The sequence below is a fragment of the Gekko japonicus genome, unplaced genomic scaffold (genome assembly GCF_001447785.1).
Source record: "Gekko japonicus isolate JY-2015 unplaced genomic scaffold, Gekko_japonicus_V1.1 scaffold456, whole genome shotgun sequence".
In the NCBI taxonomy this organism is placed as follows: Eukaryota; Metazoa; Chordata; class Lepidosauria; order Squamata; family Gekkonidae; genus Gekko; species Gekko japonicus.
In genome coordinates, this window is record NW_015170902.1 from 676,786 (window position 1) to 698,644 (window position 21,859).

General features: G+C 42.0%; 1 protein-coding gene across 2 annotated transcripts in view; it reads left to right on the forward strand.

The window, feature by feature from the left end:
* Positions 1-21,859, forward strand: part of WASF2 (WAS protein family member 2) — a 64,369-nt gene that overhangs the window by 2,651 nt on the left and 39,859 nt on the right. The window contains exon 1 of one of the 2 annotated variants that reach the window (XM_015418608.1): positions 6,836-6,897. The exons of the other annotated variant lie outside the window; for it this stretch is intronic. The gene's annotated coding sequence lies outside the window, so the exon portion shown is untranslated. Of the gene's footprint in view, positions 1-6,835; positions 6,898-21,859 lie in introns of those variants that run through there. 2 annotated transcript variants of the gene reach the window in all.

Consider the following 21,859-nt stretch of genomic DNA (forward strand, 5'->3'; position numbering starts at 1 on the left):
TTTTTTAAACAGGCTTTCATCTTGTGTGAGGGATGGGGAAGTTGTCTATAGGTGAGGCGTCTTAGGTTTGTGAATAGCATGGCAGTAGTTAGACTATCAGCCCAGTCCACACATGAAAACCTTAAAATACTGTCCTATGTAGCTCACTCATCTTCATCTTCTTGTTTGTTCATAATCTGGAAAAGAAAAACAAGCTTTTCTGCTTTATTGTGTCCCAAGCGATTTCTCAATTTAGAATGAATGAGTCCAAAGGAAGAGAATATTCTTTTTTACACCAGCAGAAGAAGCTACTGCTGTTAAAAGTGAAATCATTACTTCAACGATCTCTAAATCCAAGTGTTTAAGTGACTTCCGCCAGTTCACTGGTGTGACTTTTTAAAAAATATTGTCAGCAAAAAGATATTTCTTGAATGGTTCCCCCTTAGCTCTGAAGTTTAGTATAGTTGGCATTACAGATGGATGATTGCTGGATACCCATGGAATAGCTAATTCCTTTTCCTCTGCACTTAAGGTTTGACCCTCGTGCCAGATATTGACAATATTTGCAAGAAAATGAGCTGGAGACAGTGTTTGTCCCATTCATTTTTTAATGTTTGTAATTTAATTCTGTCAGTGTGTAGTTCTGTTTTTAAGTGCTCACTCCGTTCCTTCCACATTTCAACAGCATCAGCAATAAAACAGCTGTGTTTCTGTATTTTGTTTAAAGCTTCAGAAATGGGTTTCAGGATGCTCAGCGCATGTTCAACATTTTTCTTAAGCCCAATGTTGAAGATTTTGGCCGTGACAGTGCCATTTATTTTCTCTTGATTTTGTTCACAAACCCATCAGAATAGGCCAGTTCTTGATATACTGCTCAAAACAGCCCCACTACAAAGTTCCATCTAACATCTTGTGGGAGTGTTAGCTTGGTCCCAACCATTCTTTTCAGAGCTGCTGCAGCAAAATGATAGTTGCAGAAGTATTCAGTCTTTGGCTAGGGATTGCAGCAAATGAGTACTGCAACCATATGCTATTTGCTTTGTATTCCCTTCCTGCTCTTCTAAATTTCTTCTCATCTTGGATACATTTGCAGCATTGTCTGTGATGAAACTGCGTACTAGACATTTGAATTTTTGTTCACCTGTTATAGCTTTTCCTGCCACTTCTTGTAAGTATTCTTCTGTGTGTGTGTTTCCTGACATATTAATTGTTCCTGCAAGGAAGACATTCCCTTCTTCTGTTGTTGTACAAGCACATACAACAGGACCATTGTGGACACCGATCAAGACTTAGGTTAACAATTTTACCATCTAGAGCTGTTGCACATTGCTCCATTTCTCTGTCATACACTTTATCCAGCGGTTTTCCTACAACATCTGCTCTGCTGGGTGGACTGTACCCTGCATGGAAAGAAGAGTTGGTTGCATAAACAAACTGGGCAATTTTTTCATCATTAACTCTTTTTCTAATCTGCTGGTTTTTATCACAAACTTATCTATGGTGGTTTCTAGATGGTCAGCTTTTTTATTTATACAACCTATCCTGGACAGATAACTCTGAAACTGTAGAACAGGTGGTGGATAGTTTCCAGAATCCTCTATGTTGATGATGGATTCCCCTAAACAAAAAAGTCAGTGCTGTTATTTTATTATTTATACCATTTCTGCTTCTTTAGTATTACTTATTGTATTCACTGCCACTCAGTACTGCCCAAAAAAGGAGTATTTGCTTGCTTCAACTCTTTATTTCTTCCTACCAACTGTATCGAAATGACAGTAACATGCAGTAATAATAAGAAATATAATTTTGCTCAAACATGACAGTTCCTTAAGGCAGTCTTTAAAAAATATGATGAAATAAAAATGTTTACCAACCTGAAGATCCTGCCTGTTCAAACATGTTCCTTTTGTCGTCTTCATCACAGCACTTCTCATGATGTTGTTTCATTAGGGCCACCAAGCCTTACATTTCATTGTTGCAGTGTTTGCATTTTGCATGCCTGCCTGCCTTACCCATAGGTAGAAGAACTTCATTAAAATATTCCCAGACTGGGTCTCTTTTACGGCCTGCTGCTATTATAGGTTTTCTCCTTGAAGGAAAGAATAGTATGATAAACCTCAGGCTATACATACAAAGATCCAAAGACTTGTGGAGTATTCTGCTCAAAAGGTTTCACTTTAATTTTACTGCTTGCCCCTCCCTCTTCACACTTGGCTTCTTGAGCAGATCTGTTCCACTCCCAACAATTTCTATTCACTGAATTTTTTGAAATTTAGCAATTAAGAGGTAAGGTGTTGATTCTGTGTACATAGATTTGCAAAGGAGCAATGGGATTAAGGTCTTTTTCTCAACTCTGTATGTTTTATAACATTTTTGCTGTGAAGAAGAGGCATGTATTCTTAAATAGAAAACTAACTTTAGATAGACATTTCCTCAAAAAGTGTTTTATTAAAAAATCCAATTTAGATTTAAGAAATTCAACTTAAATTTTAAAAAATCCATTAAAAGATTATTGGTTTTTATCCACCCTGCCTCTATTTAGTATTGAGGTCCTCAGTACTATGGCATTTGAAGGGAATTGGGAATATGAGGAGGCTTCTGATGGTGCTACTTGTTGGAAGTGGATCAGCTACTGGGACGAGCTGAATGCTGCAAGAAAAGGCAGAGAATGGCATGGGCAGGGAGATTGACTCTGCCTTGGACATGTAGGTCTCTAGGGTGAGGTTCTGGCTTTTTGCACTTTGGCTATGGGATGGAGGAAGAGCCTAGAGTGGACAGTGAGATTAGGACAAAGTGGAGGTTCAGGTCTGGATTGAGTGGGCAGATAGCATCTGGTATGGGGTGTGAAATAAGACCAGGGAAGGGTGTATTTCTGAGGGTTTGCTGTAGGCAGTGCTTGTCCTGGTGTCTTTGGAGGTGTGATTCGGGAGTAGAGGTAGGTACCTGCCTTAATATGGAACAACTCAGAAGGAGAGTTGCCTGCCTACAGGGCAGGGGAGTTGTTTCAGTTGGAGTTACGTTTGGCTTATGCATGCTGGAGTAGGAGGTGAATGTAGTTGGATATCCTGGGATAGTGATAGAGGTGCAGCAAGACATGGAATAACATGGCAATAAAGGGGAGCCCTTACACTCTGCAGAGGTAGACTTTGTGTCATAAGAAATCTCTCTCTTATTTTGTTGGTCTTGCAGTCTGCTGTATGCTAAAGGCTGTGACTGGGAATAGGCTGGCTTGTTCTGAGAGCCCCCTTGGGGAGGAGGATGTGCCAGAAACCAGGGAAGCTTTCTCTGTGCTGATCCTTTCCTTGCTCATGAGAGCTACAACATTGGTAACTACAACATTGGTAACCCATCACAGAAAATGGGCTTCAAGTTTGCTAGAAATTTGTAGCCTGATTTAGGAAGGAAAGCTATTGTGTATTCACTGTGCAGATAGAAATTACCAGCAAGTGTATCTTGTTTATATAGAATAATTTTCTGTTTTGCACATTTGTATAGTATGCTTCCATGAATTTGCTTTGCTCGCGGAAGTCCCATCTATTTTGTGTTTCTGCATCTGGCTGCTTGCTCTTATTTGTAAAAAATAATTATGCGTAGAGTTTTGTTTGCATACACATCTTTTAAAATGCATTTTAGTTTTCAGTGATGTGAAGCAGTAGTTGACCAGCAGCTAATTTTGCTGAAGAAGTAGTTGTATTTAGGCTGGGTGTCATGGATGTATGGTGACATACCAGATGCTCAGTTAACATTTGGTTATGTATCAGTCATATTTCCATTAAGAATTTGGGTTGAGCTCAGTGGGCATAATGCCTTACGGTAGTTTTCCATCTTCCTCATTATAAGTTGCAGCTGATTTACGGCAATCCCGTAGGGTGTTCAAGGCAAGAGACATTCAGAAGAGGTTTGCTGTTGCTTGCCTCTGTGTCGTGACCTTGGACTTTGTTGGTGGTCTCCCATCCAAATACTAACCAGGGCCCAACCCTGCTTAGCTTCTGAGATCTGATGAGATCAGGCTAGCCTAAGCTATCCAGGTCAGGGTGAATACAAGGATATGATCATGAAATTGAATTTTTGACCCTGTTGTGAATTTACAAAAGCCGCTTTTCTTTATGAAGTGTTGGGAAAATTTCTTTGTCATACAGCACGGTTGTAGTACAGCTGTTATAGTATGGCTGGATGCTGGTGGCAAGTCACCCACACATAAATGATGGGTGATCGCCCTTATTCCACCCAGAACTACGAACAGTCCTTACTTCTCATTGAGATTATTTACTTTTTGTGGGATAATGGTGGGACAAGCAAAAGACGGAGGAGACTGGAGTAGTAAGTAATGCTTGAAAGAAGCAGCACCTTCTAGGGTTGATTGCAGCCAATGCCTGTCTTTGAATGAATAGCTGCTATCTGGGATTGTGAGCAATAAGCGTTGTAATGAAAAGCAGTAGTTGGGCTCCAGAACAGTGTTTCTGCCAGTGCAAATACTTCTACCCACAGAGCATGATCTGTGCAAATACTTCTACCCCCCAGCTGCCTGAAGTGCCACTGACCTGGAGAGCCTAGGCTAGCCTGATCTTGTCAGTTCTCAGAAGCTAAGCAGGGGTTGGCCCTGGCAAATATTTGGATGGGAGACCTCCAAGGAATATCAGGGTCACGAACGTCTCTTGCCTTGACAATCCTACAGGGTCACCATAAGTCAGCTGTGACTTGACAGCCAAAAACAACAACAAATAGTTTAAAATTAATGTGTTTTTATGGTTAGAATAAGAAATTAGTATGATCTTTCATTTAGGAATGTATAGTAAAAGAAAGCTTGGGTTATAAATCAGCTTTTTGTTGTGTGATTTTAATCCATTTTAATCTGCTATCCTTTTCTGGAGAGGCAGAAGGTTGTTGTTGTTGTTCAGTTGCACAGTCGAGTCCGACTCTTCGTGACCCCATGGACCAGATCACGCCAGGCCTTCCTGTCTTCCGCCGTCCTCTGAAGTTGGCTCAATTTCATGTTCGTTGCATCGATGACACTGTCTAACCATCTCATTCTTTGCCGTCCCCATCTTCTTTGACCTTCAATCTTTCCCAGCATCAGGGTCTTCTCCAGTGAGTGCTCCCTTCTCATTTGGTGGCCAAAGTATTTGAGCTTCAGTTTCATTATCTGGCCTTCTAGGGAACAGTCAGGGTTGATTTCTTTTAGGATTGACTGATTTGATCTTCTTGCAGTCCAAGGGACTCTCAAGAGTCTTCTCCAGCACCAGCAGAAGATAATATACAGTAAAGGGAAAGGTTCCCTTGCTTGAAAGCCAGTTGAATCAGACTCTAGGGTTGCGGTGCTCATCTCCGTTTCAAAGCCGAAGAGCCAGCACTGTTCGAAGACATTTCCGTGGTCATGTGGCCGGCATGACTAAACACCAAGGCACACGGAACGCTGTTACCTTCCCACCGAAGTGGTACCTATTTATCTACTTGCAATTTCTTGCTTTCGAACTGCTAGGTTAGCAGGAGCTGGAGCTAGAGATGGGAGCTCACTCCGTCATGCGGCACACTCGGGTCTCGAACTGCTGAACTACCGACCTTCCGCAGCCTGCAGTTCATCCCATTCATTCTCCAAAGAGCTCAAGGTGGTGTGCAGGGCCTCTCCCCTGTCCCCCAACAACACTGTGAACTAACTTAGACTGAATGGTAGTGACTGGCCCAGGGTCACCTAAGCGAGGTACCCAGGTCGGTTGTGGCTATGAACGTGCTTCCCCACTTGCTGGGTACACACTGTACCACATGAGTTTAACTGTATTGGCTTTTCCCCAAAGAACTGTGGCAACTGTAGTTTGGTGAGGGTGCTGAGAACTCTGTTAGAGATCCTGACCTCCCATAGAGATCTACATTTTTTGGAAGAAAGCACATGACCATTAAACCAGTTAGAATCTGTGATATGGATATGCCCTAACAGGATATATGACAGTAAGGAGAATTGGTTTGCAGGAATTTGTGCTGGATGTTTATTACATGCCATAGGCTTGGATCCTTCCTCTGTTTCCACAGGTTTGGGGGAGTGATTCTGCCATTCCTCCATCCCACAGCAGCTCAGAAATGCTGCTCTGTGGGACAGGGGATGCCCCCCCAGGGCAATGGATCAGCAAAAATCACTCCCATGCCTTCAGAAATTTCAGCAGAATCCAAGACACAAATTTCTTCCTACCTTAATTTTTTTAAAGGTATGTGTAAATATAGAAGTGTTACTGATTTGAGAACTTGGCCTACAAACATTTGTCTTGCAAGCTTTTTATTTAATGTCACCCAATTTTGTATGGAGATTTTGTAGGATTAGTCTTGTAGAGTTGGTTTCTAGTTGCTTACATTTAACTGAGCCAAAACTCTTTTTGTGCCATTACTGTTACTGTTTCCCTTTAAAGGAGCTGCATTTTGGTCATGTATATAGGGTTATAAGTAAAAAAATGACAGGCTGAAGTTGCAACCCAGTGCTGCACTTGGCACCAGTATAGACATTCCTGTCTTGGGCTTGTTAGTCAGCTACCTGGCCTCCTGGGGCTTAGTGGATGGCCAGTCCCTGTATGACACAGTTCTGTCTTAACTTTCCAAGAATGTAAAACCCCAGGATGGCATGACCCACCACCATCTCACACAATTCTCAAACCATGACACAGCCATGATTTAGCAGAAGTGCATGGATGAGTGATTCCATACGGGCATAGTTGGGTCACTTATAAAAGCCCTAAACAGATGACTCTGACAGGTTAAAGTATCAGGGAATAGTAGATTATGGGGTGGTGGTGGTGGTGGTTGTGTTTTAAAGGTTGATGTCTTTACTGGAACCTTACAAGATTTTTTTCAGGAAATGCTGTTCTTCAAAATTAAACCCTTATGGACTCTTCCCCCCTCCACTTCAAATGCTGGGGTGTGATTTCTGCTGCATGGGTATGTTTAGCGAAAACCTGGTGCAAGTTTGCTGTGATGATTTAAGTAGATAGTTGTGTTTTCCAAACATGTTATGGGATTTGTACCTCTCTTTCTTAGGGACTCCTTTTGCCACTTCCAGTGGTTGCCATTTGCGTTTTTGGGACGCATTAGTGCCTGGGCTTTTGCTTATCTGTAGTTACGGCAACCTTCATTGATTATAGGTCATACAAATTATGTAGTAGTAAGTTGCTGGTTGTTGCTGCTGGGCCTAGCACTGATGTGTCCTCCCTTCAGGGCTGGAAGGAGAGGAGTGGGTGGACTGGGAGGCCACAGCAGTACTGGAAAGGGACATGTTCCCCCATCTTTTAACTGATAGAAATAAAGTTTGAAAGCTGGAAATAATGTGGATGCCTAGCAACCCTCACAGTGGCTACAGCGAGGGCATTCATTTCTTAAAGCTACAGGTGCTACTTCCATTATTGGAAGGGTTTAACCACAGTGTATTTTTGTGTTTTAGATTTCAGATTTTTTCTGCAAATCTGTGGCTTAACTCAGTTATGTAGGTACGTCTGTCTTGTCTGTTCATGGCTCCAGTCTCCAGATTTAAGTATCTACAGTTAGGGCCACATTAAAAATTATTAATATATAAGTTGGGAACCCAAAAAGGATTTGTGGGGGCACCTCTTTCCCCTTATCCCCTTCCCCATGCTATTTCCATTTTCTGTCCTCCTGGTAGTATCCCAAAGAATATCAGGAAACTTCGTTAAACCCCAATTCTGTGTCTTTTTAAGTTTAAAAAATCTGTGCCATATTTTCCTTATACAACTGTTGAGCCACTAGCATGCACAGCTATATGCCTTTGTAGAAGAAAAACTGTACCAAGCATAAAGAGCTGAACAGTGCAGTCCTGAGCACTGTTACAGCTATTGATTAACTCAGTGAATTTAGAAGGGTATAACACTGTTAGTACTCTAAGGGGCTGGAAGGAGAGATTCAGCCTGGAAACCTGCTCATGAGAGTTTGCTATGCCATGAAGAGTTGCATTTGTACCTGGGCGCTGTTGTTTTGCCATCAAGCCACAGCTGACTTATGGCGACCTCATGGGGTTTTCAAGGCAAGAGATGTTCAGAGGTGGTTTGCCATTGCCTGCCTCTGCATCATGACCCTGGTATTCCTTGGAAGTCTCCCATCCATGTACTAGCTGTTGGAAAAATAGGCAAAAATACTTAGATACTTGGAGGTTTGCAATGGATCTTTGCTTCAACTGGAGAGGAGGCATTTCTTTCTGTTTAAAAATCTTTATTTCTAAGGGAAGGGTTCATTGGGAAAAGCTACAAAATAAAAGAGATACCTAGAACTACATCTTCACATCTTTACAGCTACAAACAGACAGACCACATGGTCACACAACAATGGAGATTCTTCTTCTTCTTGACCCCTAGAAGGAAATCACATGATTGCATTAACCAATCAAAACAGACTTCAGTTTACCTGGGCTATCTTTCTATTGGCTCTGTGCCAGGTTTCCTTCCGGGTCAGGCTGAACAAAAGCCCACAAGGTAAACAACAGATTAACCCTACAGTGACTGAATCATAGACCTTGCAACTCACATATTTCCAACACTAGCCAGGGCCAATTCTGCTTAGCTTCCAAGGTCTAAGTTCTGGCTAGTCCAGGCTATCCAGATCAGGGCTGCTGGAGCATACCCTAAGACATTTTAACTTGGCTATTTTGTGAAATTTATAATGGTTCCCCTGCCTAGCCTGTTCTTTCAATATGCATGAGTGAGTAAAAGCTGATCTTGACTTACCATTAAAATGGGTATCATTTTAATTGTTTGGAGCCCAGACCCTCTCACCGTTTCAGTGTCATTTATAAATTACTTAGTTCAAACACTTGGAGCATTTTCTCTGCAGGTTTTGGGATTTTTTAGAATAATATCCCAACATCTATCTAGAAAACATTTAAGAAAAAGAAACTGGCGGCCATAAATTCAGTAATGTCAGAGGTTGACTTATAATATGAATGTGACAATGAGTAATTTAAGATATTAAATCTATTCAGGCAAGAATGCATGTACATATTGTAGTGACTTCCTTTTCTTACAATTAAAGTAATTGGATTATATTTAATGAGCTATTTACATTTAATAATTAAGAAAAGACTTATCTTTTCAGTATTCCCCAAGTGTAGCAAGCAGAAGAGGGACATTCAGTGCTGGGCTATAATTAACAAATCATCAGCTGAGACCAAAAGAGCAACTGAACAATTGTGGAAAAGATACTTTGTATAACAAATTTAGAATATTTGTTGGAAAAGTGGTGCTGTTGGAAAAGTGGTCCATTTTAAAACTGCTTCTGAGGACTGGCTAGCCTGACATGATTTTGGTATTTACTGTGGAGGATAACAGCAAATAACCAGTCCTAGCTTGATGTAATGTGAGTTGAAAGCAAAAGTCTCTTAAGGGAAGACAATTTCTCTTTGTGTAAGAAATTAACTCATGCTTTTTGTGGTCTGGCTCATGCAAACTTTTAAGAAGGGGGGGGCGCTCAAGTTAAGAAAGGGATGTGCCAATCATAAGCAAATGGGAGCACACTGAAACCACTTCGGCTGAGTTTAGATACTTGGGACAATCCAGTATGCAAAAAGGTTAACGAAAGTTACTGGCCCACCCATAGGTATCCTAGTAGCTGGTGAAACATCCTTGGTCAGGTCACGGAAGAAGAAATAGACTGTTTGCAAACACTTCCCTCTCTGATCAACCAAGCAAGCATCTGTTAACAGTGGTTGGTTAATCTTTTTGCAGCTGCTACAATTGTTCTCAAACTAGGAGGATGGCATTAAATATGAGGGGCTCTTCCACCCCAGCTTAGAGATGGGAAGGTTTGGAAAAGTTGGAAGCAAACCGGGCCCCCTCACTGGTTTGGTTTCTAAAGATGAAATATTGGGGGGGGGGATTGTGGTTTTTTAAAAATAAATGCTTTTTATGGCAAGGTTATAAAATATTGTGCTGTCTCTTCTTCTTCTTTTTGCTTTTTTTGCTGTCTTTTCTTTCAAAGTGCTTTCTAATACTTATGTAATAAATACGTAAAATATTACTTTGAGTTGCCATCATATACTGTCGATATGTACAGCTCTCAGATCCTCTTGTCATCTTCAAATTCTGCCATTTTCTGCAGCATTTAAAAGAAGCTGGTCAGCATTTGGAAAGACCAAATCAAGAAACAAGCCCATTTGAGAACAAGGAGGATGTCCTGTTATGGCTGGGTTACTCCGCTTCCCGTCATCCTATCAGGGAGGAAGTGGGCTGCTCTTCCCACCCCAATGGGGAGGGAAGTTCTCACTCTTCAGCTTGGAGGCTTCTACAACATTTTTAGGAATCTGCTGAGTGTATCTGTACTTTCCTAACAGCCTGCAAATATAACACCTCTACTGCTTCATTAGTCGGAAAAACAAAACATGACACTAAACAGTTCACCAGCTGAATTCTACAACTTTAGAAGATAATGCAATAGTTTGCAACCAGTTTCCCTAAGATTGGTTTCACATCTGTTATATCTTGGTTGGGTCCAGGATGTCCTTCTCATTCTCGAACAAAGGGTACCTATACAGTAAGCCCAGATTTATTTTATTTTTCTTTTGAGACAAGGAAGGACATTCTGTTACGCCTGGGGTGTAACAAGCCAGTGTCCAACCGGGAAGGGCCTTGACTGATGAACAAGCTCCTGCTTTCTCAGTCTACTTCTTGCAGTCACGCAGAGTAAGGCAATGGCAAACCACCTTTGCCCATCTCTTGCCTTGAAAACCCCATGATGTAGAACTTTATGGTGTCTCCATAAGTCGGTTGTGTGACTCAACAACATACTTTAACTTACAATGGAATTATCCATTGTAGTGCTCAAGAATGTGCCCTTGCTGGCGAAACCACAGTGACTGACTCAGTTCCATGGGTGAGGGCATATACTGTAGTTGTGCCAGGAACAAACAAAGAAAAAGGGGAGACAAACTCAACCCGAAATACACTGATAACTCTACAAGGGACAAGCTACAGCAGATAAAATAACATTAAAATAAATATTTATTATATGGTTTACACAATAGCAAAATTAAAACATAGGGCCTGAATATCAGGCTGCATTAAGGGTCAGAACAAGCTTTACATAAACTGTAGTAATCTCCCATACAAAGTTGATGAACATGTCAAATGTCAACACAGACCATACACGTTTTGGCACCAAGGGCCTTCCTCAGTGGTCAATAAGGCATCCTATTTAAAAAAACACATACAGGAAATACTACACATCTATCCTGACCAGTTGTTGTTATCTCATATATTGTGTGGTATGATGTAAACTTATAAAGCAGGCCATGGATCTCTTCACATGGTAGCTGCACTCACACATAAATATTCATTGATGTAATAATCTGGTATAGAATTTCCAATACTTCAGGATCTGTGTGGTGTCAACCAACAATTTAAATTGAATGGCCATTTTCTGGATGTGTGTGTTTTTAAATAGTATTTATTATTGACCACTAAGAAAGGCCCCTTGAGGCCAAAAGGCATATGGTCTGTGTTGGTCATTTGAAATGTTCATCAACTTTGTATGGGAGATTATTACAGTTTATATAAAGCTTGTTCTGACCCTTTTACTATTGTGTACACCATATAATATTTATTTTGATATTATTTTATCTGCTGTAGCTTGACCATTGTGCCAGGAACACCAGGTTGGCCGTTAGGGTCATCTGGAGTGAATGGGCTGTATGAAATAGTTTCTGACCCCTTTCTCAGGATAGAAATTCTTTTGCATGGCATTGATTGTACTGGAGTTAGTGGGCTGTTCTGGAGGCTGATGGCAAAGCTGTGGACTGTGAAGCACTGTTTGGTGCCCTGGAGATCCTTGGTTGCTTTTGCATACAAAGGCGACCTGATTTAGAGGTTATCCAAGTAGGGGTGTAGATGGATTCCCTTGGTTCTGAGAAGTGTCACAATGGGAATTAAGAGCTTGGTGAATATGGGGGTGGGATGGGGAACAGTCTGAATGGCATAGCATGGCCTTGTACCGGCAGTTTAGTTCATCAACCGAACCTGAGAAATCATCAAGGTGGAAGGAATGTTGGAACATAGAAATATGCTTCCATCAAGTCTGTTGATGTCATAAAGACTTTTGGTTGTAAGGCCTTTATGATGAGTTTTAATATTTCCATCCTGAAGTGTCTGTATCTGACTTGTTTAGGAACCTGATAGCTGAAACAGTTCTCCAGCCTCCATTTTTTTCGGCACTGTGAAAAAATTAGAATAAATTCTGGAGAACCTTTGTAATGATGGAATTGGCTCTGTTGGGGCAACATCTGGAATATTGTTTATGGCATCAAGTTTATTTCAAGGCATAGCTGTCCTTGAAAAAGAGCAGTTTGTGTCAGAGTTCTCTCAGCCCCACCCACCTCACAGGGTGTCTGTTGTGGGGAGGGGAGGGGAAGGCATTTGTAAGCCGCTCTGAGACTCCCAAGTGAAGGGCGGGGTATAAATCCGATCTCCTCCTCCTCCTCCTCCTCCTCCTCCTCCTCCGTCGTCTTCGTCTTCTTCTCCCCCAAGGATAGGGGTAGCAGAAACATGTTGCACAGAGAAGACAAAAACTCCATGACCTCGCCTCTTGAAATGGTGTCTCTGATCCACTTGCTGGAGGTGGACGTATGCCATGTTTATTGGAACACTTGAGAGTCTCTTTCCCACTTGCACTGGGCTGCGTCAGTTGTATTGATTCCTCTGTTTTCCAGACTTGTTGGGTCTAGGATTGTCCATCTGGGCCTTGTTGGTAGCTCTATAATTTTGTCTGAATTTGTTCCATGCTTTCTGCGAATCTTGGGAGGGCTCTGTTGGAACAAGAGGATTGAGAGCCATAATCGTTACAGTGTTTTCTTCCTGTTTACCTGAGGATGGCATTGCTGTCTTTTTATCCTTGGTTTCTATAAGCGTGTTGTCTAGACTGTCTCTAAAGAGGGCCCCCCCTCCCAGAAAGGGCTAGGGGCCACATTTGTCTTTGAAGGGCATCCACTGGCCATGTCTCTAGTCAAAGATTATGACAGACCACCCCATTGGATGCCGTGGTTCTTGTGGAAAATTGCAAGTGAAAGGTGGTGTCTGTCATAAAGGCTGCTGTTTTTTCCAGTCTGTTCAGATGAGGTGATCTTTTTATTCAGGTTTGGGTACTCACTAGTTTTCTCAAGTCCATAATAGCTGCTGTAGCCATTAAGGATGTAGCAGCTGAGACTCTGAATAACACCAAAACTTTATGGGACGTGAAGGACTGCTTACCTTTGTCTGTTGGTGGCCTTTGGCTTCCTTTGTTAGGGCAAACCCTGGAGCCAGGCTGGGTACTGATGTATCAACTACTAGGATCTTAAGTAATTGTTTGAACACTTCTTCCAATTAGAGAGAGAAAATTCATATTTTTTGAAGGATATATATTACTGAGCTGTGAATATAGTATTTTTCTGTAGTGCTTTTTGACAGAACTTTGTACAAAATGATGCATTAAAAATTTAACAATACTGTAGTAACTCTAAGAATCCTTTTAAAAAAATTTCACAACTCTACACAATGGAACAGGACCAAAACCAGGGCTCAGTTGAAAGGTCTGGCAGTACAAAAATATTTTCACTTGCCTCTAAAAGAAGGCAAGAGGTGAGGCAGATGCACACTTCCTTGGGGGGGGGTGTTCCACAAAATTAGGTTGCACCTTCTGTTCACAGGAGTTCTGCATGCAAAATCATGTATAACTTATTGCAGCTAATCTTATTTACTATTACTACAACACGTACTGTGTATAGTGATTATGAAGCAGATCAGCAGTGGTCTAAAGTTTAACTAAACGCTAAGGTTTTTTGATAGTTCTTAATACTGTTATGCTTTTTTTTCCTTTCTTCATCCCCCTGGGGGGAGGTTTTTATTAATTTTTTTACAGACTACAAAACTACAACAGAAAATATAGGGAAGGGAAACGAAAAAAGACCCACAACTAACTAAAAGCCCAAGGGTAGGAGATCAATACATCAGCTTATCACCATGCTATTTTCAAAAAGCTACTAATAATACAATGAACTTAGTCGGTTATGCTAGATTAATTATCGTTTAACCATCCCTTTAACTGTTTAAAGAAGTTCCCAGAGCATCCCCAAGTTATTTCAGCCTTTTTTCAGGCACAAATCAAAGTCCTTCAGCCCTTATTTATTCTTATCTTTTCTAATCCTGAGTTTATATGAGCTTTTGGGGGCAGCCGCCCCCTTTTCAGAGGGGAAGTCCTCGTCCGAAGACCCAGAGCCCAACTCGCCATCAGATTTGCTATCTTCTTCCTCCCCTTTGCCCTCTTCTGGTTCCCCAAGCTGTGTCTGCAGAAATTCATGTGCTTTAAAAACAGAGTCAATCTTTTTTATCGTTGAGCTTTTAATACTTTTAGGCTGAATAACAGTAGGTCTTCCTGTTAGGCTGAATACTGTTAGGCTGAATATTAGGTCCTCCTCCCTGAGTGCTAGAAGGAAGGATTGTGTCTGTGTTGCTTCTGATAAACAGGCACTGCAGGTTGTATTTTTTTTTAAATCCTACCTGTTTGGAGAGGAGACAGTCTCTATGTCCAGATGATAAAAACATCCTTAATTTAAGATGATACTGATGGTTTCTATTTTTAATTCTCATATTTTCCCTGCTATTTTCCAGCTGGCGCAAACCAAAATACACATCAGTAACCTTAGGATGCAGCAGCTTGCCTTTTGGTCTTTGAATGCATCTTTAATGTTTGAATAAAGCATCTGTGCACCTGTATATTTGTGAAATTCAGAGCAGTAAATTTGTATGTGTTTTCATTTCCTTAAATAGTAAATTAAATTCTAATTTGAGAAGAAAATAAGTACAGCATATATAAGTTTTTGCCATTTTTTGTGGGTTTCTGAATAAGAGGGGAAAGTTTACATTTCTATCCTAGGCACAGTAATCCTGTGGAGAAGCTCACACCAGTGATTCTGGACTGAAGATGGTTAGAGGCAAGGAGGCTTAAATAGTCAGAGAGTGCCCTATCTCATTCCATTTGGCTGACTTGCTGTATTGGTGTTATCTGTACAATTTGTATCTATACAGTTTGCATTCCTCACTTGTGTCCTTGTAGTATTTTGGAAGTGTCACTGTCATCTTCAGCAGCATACACCAAAATATGAAAATGTTGGAAAGGCTGTCCTTTTGACCCAAGATGTATGTTTCAGAAGCTGGTATTATGATTATTTGAATAAAAATGCCCATTCTGCCATTCCCTGCTTGAATATATATTCTTTTCTTGCAATGGTATCCAAAAATAACATGTGAAGTGACTGTTTGACTCAATGAAGTTAGTGGTTTGTTGTCCGTGATTCCTGTGGTAACCAAATTTATTGTTAACAGACTTGTTCCTGTGAATAAAAGCTAATTTACTTTGCACAGTTCACTGAACATGGACTTTTCAGCCAGCCCATATGTGGACCAAAGATCTAAAGTGGGGTGGTGGAATCTTTGTTCTGTTATCAGTCTCCCTTATTTGTTCTTGGTTGCATACAGGTCTAATATGAGAATGATATTGTTTTGGCTGCTTGGATTTAGATTCAGAAATGCCCTCTGTTTATAACTGTAGTAGAGGCAATGTTCTTTGGCCTTGCCTAATGTAGGAAAAAACCTAGCAGTAAGGATATGCATTGCTAATTTACATAATCTTCCACAGCATTTTTTTCCAAACAAAAACCTGAGACAACTTTCCTACGGGTGCTTGAAGTCTTGCAGACTGACGGCCGTCAGTTGTTGTAGTTATAGCTGGTGGCTTCATGTTCCAGGGTTAAATATTTTGTGAGCACTTATAAAACTAGCTAAATCAGCTTTATCCATTTGTGCTATAATTTGTGATAATGCACATGCATGTAGACTGATTTTCCTCCTGCAAGCAGTTTCATGAATATCCATTGTGTAGATTAATCCATTAAATAGTCTTTATTGCACATATCCTACATCAAGGAAGTAAAATGAAGAATAGAAGATGAAGATGGGTGTAAGTTTCAGTTGGCATCTGGAGTTCTTTTCTTCAGTTCAAGTATATTGGCAGATTGTAGTGGTGAAGGGATAGAAAAGATCAGTGGTTGGTGATGGAGGGGACCAGAACTGGTAGAGAAATAATGTTATTAGCAACATTGTGAGATGGTTCTCAATAACCACAGCAGTGAGGAACTTTTTTCTTTTTATTGTGCATGGTTCCGGGATATTCTTGTATATGCCCTGGAAAGTAGATTAAAAGTAGTTCATAGATTTATTTCCTAATTGTATTTGAAATGACAAATCCTATCTTTTTAACAGCTTTATTCCTAGAGACATGACGGAGATTTGACGTCTGTATTCATCCTCCATAACCTCCAAAGTCTTATTAATACCTGCATAAAATCCCCCAGAAAGTAAAAACATGGGAAATGGTTTGCAAAAGCTAGTTGATGTCTTCAAACCTTGCAATGGTTTTTTAATGCCTAATTTATACTCCATACCATGGAAAGTTCCAGTTTCCATAATGTGGAAAGTTCCTAAAAATGTTTACAGTTTCTGCATTAAGTTAATGTTATTAGTATTTATTCTTGCTTTATACTGTTGCTTTAAATGCTGTTGCTGATGCAATGGTACAGAGTGAAGAAGTTGACTCTCTGTAGGTTCTCCTCCAAAGTTCCTTTTCTGTTCACTTCCTGTGTGCTTCCATGGCCGTTGCCAGTATTTGTTTTGTTGCCAAGTTTTTAAATATTTTACTTGTATTCAGGACAGCAACACTTCAGGTACCAGACCTGCACTATGCTAAAAAAGCCAAAAACAAATCCAGTTGTAACTGCTGGGATGAGTGTTTTCTCATGAGCCTTGGTGTTTTCTCGCCCTGCACTTAAGCCCATTGAACTGCAAACACTTTCCTGTGCCCTGGGTTCTCTGTCCTGACAGGTTAGTCATCTTTCCAGACAAAAGAATGAGGCAAGGGCTGCCCATGAGTAGATTATTTCTCCCTCTGAGAGGAGGACATCTTGATGGGTGTTTCCCACCCTATCTGTAGGGAGGCAGGAACTAAACTTCAACTTCCTGTCCTCTTGGTGGGAGACGCAAATTAGGCTCGTGCCTAATTTTTTCTTCTACTTTTCTATTTTTTCGATTCTTTGTGGATCTTCACAACCCTTCTCCTTTCCTTCTCCAACATTCCTCTAACCTGTTCTTCTCTGCCTCTGACTCATCTTCTCCCTATCTTCTCACCTCTTTGATGCTCCGGCTGGAGCATGTCAGATCAAGAGGGCTCCAATGGTTTTCTGTCCGAGGGGGGGAGAGAGGCCTCTCTTACCATGGCAAATTCCACTGCTTCTAGAGTGCAGCCAGGCACAGCGAAATCCACCGCTTCTAGGGCCCAAGCTGCGCAGAAAGAAAAGCGTGCAAAGAAAAGCGGCGTGGGCGCCATCTTGGATTCATGAAGGCCCTCAGAAAGAGAGGGGGAAGGCTGTGGGGCAGCTCCGTCCATTTCCATAAGCCAAAATGTGGACACGCGATGAACAGGAGATCCCTAATGCCCAGATTGCCAAAGCAGATGCTCCCAGAGGTGCAGAGGGGATTACTCGTGAGTTACCCTGAACAAGGGGGGAGTTCCATGCTTTCTGCTGAACTTACACAGTTCCTAAGACAAGCTGTGAGGAAGGAAATTTCCAATTTTTTTCAACCATGTCCGGCTGAGGATGGTTCCCAATCTCCCTCCCACTCCCAAAGAGACTATAGGCATGGCGACTTAGAGTTAGATAGATCCCTGCCTGAGGAAAACAGACCCCGTTGGCTGACTAAAGCAGCTAGAAAGGACCATGCTCACTGGGACCCCTTACAGGAGGAGGGATAGTGTCATAGAGGACAGAGAGGAAGGGGAGTTTTTGTCAGATGAGGAGGAGGAGGAGAAAGAGTTAGAGGAACCACACCCTCTATGAGATTTTTTAAACCAGAAGATTACCAATATCTCCTTAACAAGACCCTGGCTGCCTTAGAGTTGCAGCCTAAGCCTCCATCAGAGACTCAGTTGCTCCAATCCCTTAGATGAATCCAGGCTGAGGGGGAGCAAAGAATATTTTCCCAGAACCCCTGGGATGGAAATGGTAACAGCACTTCAGGCAGCTGGTGAAGGACAGCCTAGACAAGAAGGCAGAGTTTGCGTTAAGTAAAGCGCATGAGGCCACGACCATGGCCATCAAGGCCTCAGCCACTGCTACCACAGTGACGAGAGTGGCAATTGCTTGGTCCAGGAAAACGGTTCAGCTCATGCCGGCTTCCAGCAAACGTCTGGCTGAAGGTGCAAACAGACTGCTCAAAGCATCTTGTTTCTCCACAGATGTCACTCTAGATGCTATGATTTTTTCTTCCAGAGCACTAGTATCCACTGTAGCTGCCAGGAGAACACTCTGGCTCCAGGCCTGGCAGGCAGATCTCCATGCCAAGGCTATAGTCATGGCATACCCGTTCCAGGGCAACTGTCTTGTTTGGGGATGCCCTGGACAAAATTCTCATTGAAACCAGGGACAAGAAAAAGGCTATGCCGAGATTTCTGGGCAGATCAGACCACAGGGGCACCGGCAATTACACCTTTCGTACCCAGAGGCTACTTCTGAGGTTCAACAAGGACGATAGAAGACAGTCCTGGGGATCGAATAGGCAAAATTTTTGAAGAAATCCCTTCCACAACAGACAAGGCAAACCCTTCTCCAACTGGGAAGATAAGGCTGGAAGGGACAACAAGCCCTCCAAGGCATGACTACATGTCTTCTCTGGTGGGGGGACGATTGCTACTGTTCCAGCAAAGTTGGATCAATTCCAACGCAGACAATTGGTTTCAGGAAGTCACCACCAAAGGTTACTCCATTGAATTTGTTACAAGACCCCCAAACCGCTTTGTCCCTTCACCAGTAGCAAAGAATCAAATCAAACTCCATCAAACTCTAGACGCCATTCAGCATTTGTCCAGCATCCAGGCCATAGAGCCGGTACCTCTCTTAGAGGGCGAGGTGTTTATTCAATATTCTTCACAGTTCCAAAGAGGAACGGAAGTTGGAGAGATATACTGGACCTAAAGTTCTTAAACAGGTTTGTAAGACTCCTCTACTGCTTTTATGAGTTCCAGAACTGAGAGAGTGGGCATCTCCCACCAAGAGGACAGGAAGTTGAAGTTTAGTTCCTGCCTTACTACAGATAGGATGGGAAACACCCATCAAGATGTCCTCCTTATCTCAGAGGAGAAGGACCCTTCTTGGTAAGTACCCAATGGCCCTTTCTCCATGTGATTAGGAGATTTTAGAGTTGCCTGAAGCAGTTATAGAATTGGGCTAGAAACTGGGAGACCTATGTTCAGATCCCCACCCAGCCACAAAACAACTTTGGTTGACCTTGATCACACATGAAGCTGCTTTCTACAAAGTCAGACCATTTGTCTATGAAGGTCAGTATTGCAAACTCTGACTGACAGTAGCTCTCCAGGATCTCAGATGCGGAGGTCTTTCACACCACTTCCTACTTGATCCTTTTAACTGGAGATGTGCTGAGGATTGAACCTGGGATTTTCTGCACTCCAAGCCAATGCTCCCTCTAGGCTGTCGAGTCTTGTGAGCAAAAATTCTACTTTGTGAGCTACCGGCATTAAAGTTGTGAGCGAGGGATTTGGCTACTGCATAAATTAGTTTGCTCTGGAGCCATCCTTCCTGAGCTGAGACAAAAATTTGTGAGCCGGAGGCTAAAAAACTGTGAGCTAGCTCACACTAACTCAGCTTAGAGGGAACATTGCTCCAATCAGATACTCAGCCACTGAACCAGTGTCCCTCCATGACTATGGGCCAGTCACTGTCTCAGTTTAAGCTTGTTGTGAAGATAAAACAGAGAAGAGGAAATTATGTATATCACCTTGAGGTCCTTAGGGGTAGGGTGGGATAAAATTGTATAGATACATAGATTTTTCCATACAAAACCTGTTTGGATTGTTAGGAGGAAAAAACAACAACCCTGTAGCTGTCCTTACTCTGCACATTCTGATTTAGCTGCTAGTAGTCTGGGCTGTTAAAGGCAAGTGAACTCATAATTTTTTTCAAGGGTGGGGAAGAATGTAAATGTTCATTACAGCTTTGCTGAATGAAATGCTATGCAGTATCACATGCAGATGCTTCATAATTATCACTGGAGTGTTGGGGCTCCTCCCTTAGGTTGGTCCATAACTGCAGTACCCTAGATTTGCAGTGTCCTCTTCCTTGTGGCTGCATTTCTGACTATTGCCCTGAGCCTTCAATGGAACTTTCTGCAGACTACTTTTTTTAAGCGTCTGGTCCCCTGCATGCCTCTTCAGTTTTTGGTCTGGCCTTCCGGTGTTATGTAAAGTCAGTCTCTTTTCAGGCTGTCTCACAGAGGACCATAGATTCAGGTGGGTAGCCATGTTGGTCTGAAGCAACGGAACAAAGTTTGAGTCCAGTGGCACTTTTAAGACCAACAAAGTTTAATTCTGGGTCTAAGCTTTTGTGTGTATGCACACTTCTTCAGATACATTGAAACAGGCCTTCCTCAACAATTACACATAGGGAGAGAGAGAGGGTGGGTGGGGGTTTAGTTGCCAGGAAAGGCTAGAGTCAAAATGCAATAGAGGAACTGTTAACTGCTGAGAGAAGCTTGAAACTTTAAAGCTCATTGTCTTAGTGGAAGGAGCAGTTGATCTGTGTACAGTAAAAGGCTTTGAACGCTGTGGCCTGGTGGGAATTTCAGATCTGATTATTCCTTCCTCTCTCCCAAACCTTCTGGTGTGTCTAATCCACCAGTTGGCATTCCAAAAAGCTGTCTCCCTTAATTTAGGTTTGCAACATGAGTATATAAAGGGCGGGGTGTAATTAGATCTACAGCAGGCACTCAAGGTAAGAATACAAGGTAGGACGTTGCCAGTGAAACATCTGTGAAAGTAGATTCAAAAACATGCCAGACACCTTGAGGAATGGTTTGTCACCGGCCAAACAACCCTTGTGGCAGTTCTAATTGTATGGTGGAGTGGTTAGTGTTGGCCTAGCATCTGGGAGATGCAAGGTCAAACCCCCCACTTTGCTGTGGACACTTGCTGGCTGAACTTGGGCCACTCACACACCTCATGGGCGGTTACAGGCTACTTTGGGTCCCCATTGAGGAGAGAAGCAGAGTATAACTTTAGATATAGATCTAAGGGTTTTTCCAAATACAAGTGTAAAAGGGTAGTTTTTCACAGTACTGGAATTGCTAACTTCTGTGCATACCCCTTACTTAGTTTTTTCCATCCCCTTTTAAAATAGCAGTGTGGAAACAGAATTACCTCCAAAAAGTCTCATCTGAAGTTTTTCTTGTATGTTACAGGAGGGTGGGGCACAATTGGCTTCCTTCCTCTCTGTGTTCACAGATCCCTTTTCAAGCAGAAACCTCAGCCCTCTGGTAACAAGAGGATAGATAGGTAATGGGTGAGAGCTCTACTAAAAGAATTCTATGACCTTTTATTATTCAGGGAGCTATCTGCATGCTAGGAGGAAGGCAACTCAGTGTGTGCTGGTATTTACTCACTGCTGGAGTAAGTTTTATGGAGGCGTTCAGCTTTTTTTTTTTTGGCTTATGAGGACTTTAATACTAATTTCTGTTGTAAACTAGGTTACTGGGGCAAGTTTGAGAACGACTACTTTTTCTGTATAACCCTAGGGGAGTAATGGCTTTGACTGCAGGAAACATGCTATCACTAGCATGTTGTATGCAAGGGGTGGGGAGAAAGCCTGACAAGGCTGTAGTTTTGGGAGTTAAACAGCCAATAGTCCATGCATGGCTCACAGCTCCATCATGTCTGCTTTCAGATGCTGAAGATATGGGATTATGTCATTGTATGGTTTGGAGTGTGTTCTCTAGCCACAGGGAAAAGAAGCTGGTATTGTAGGATC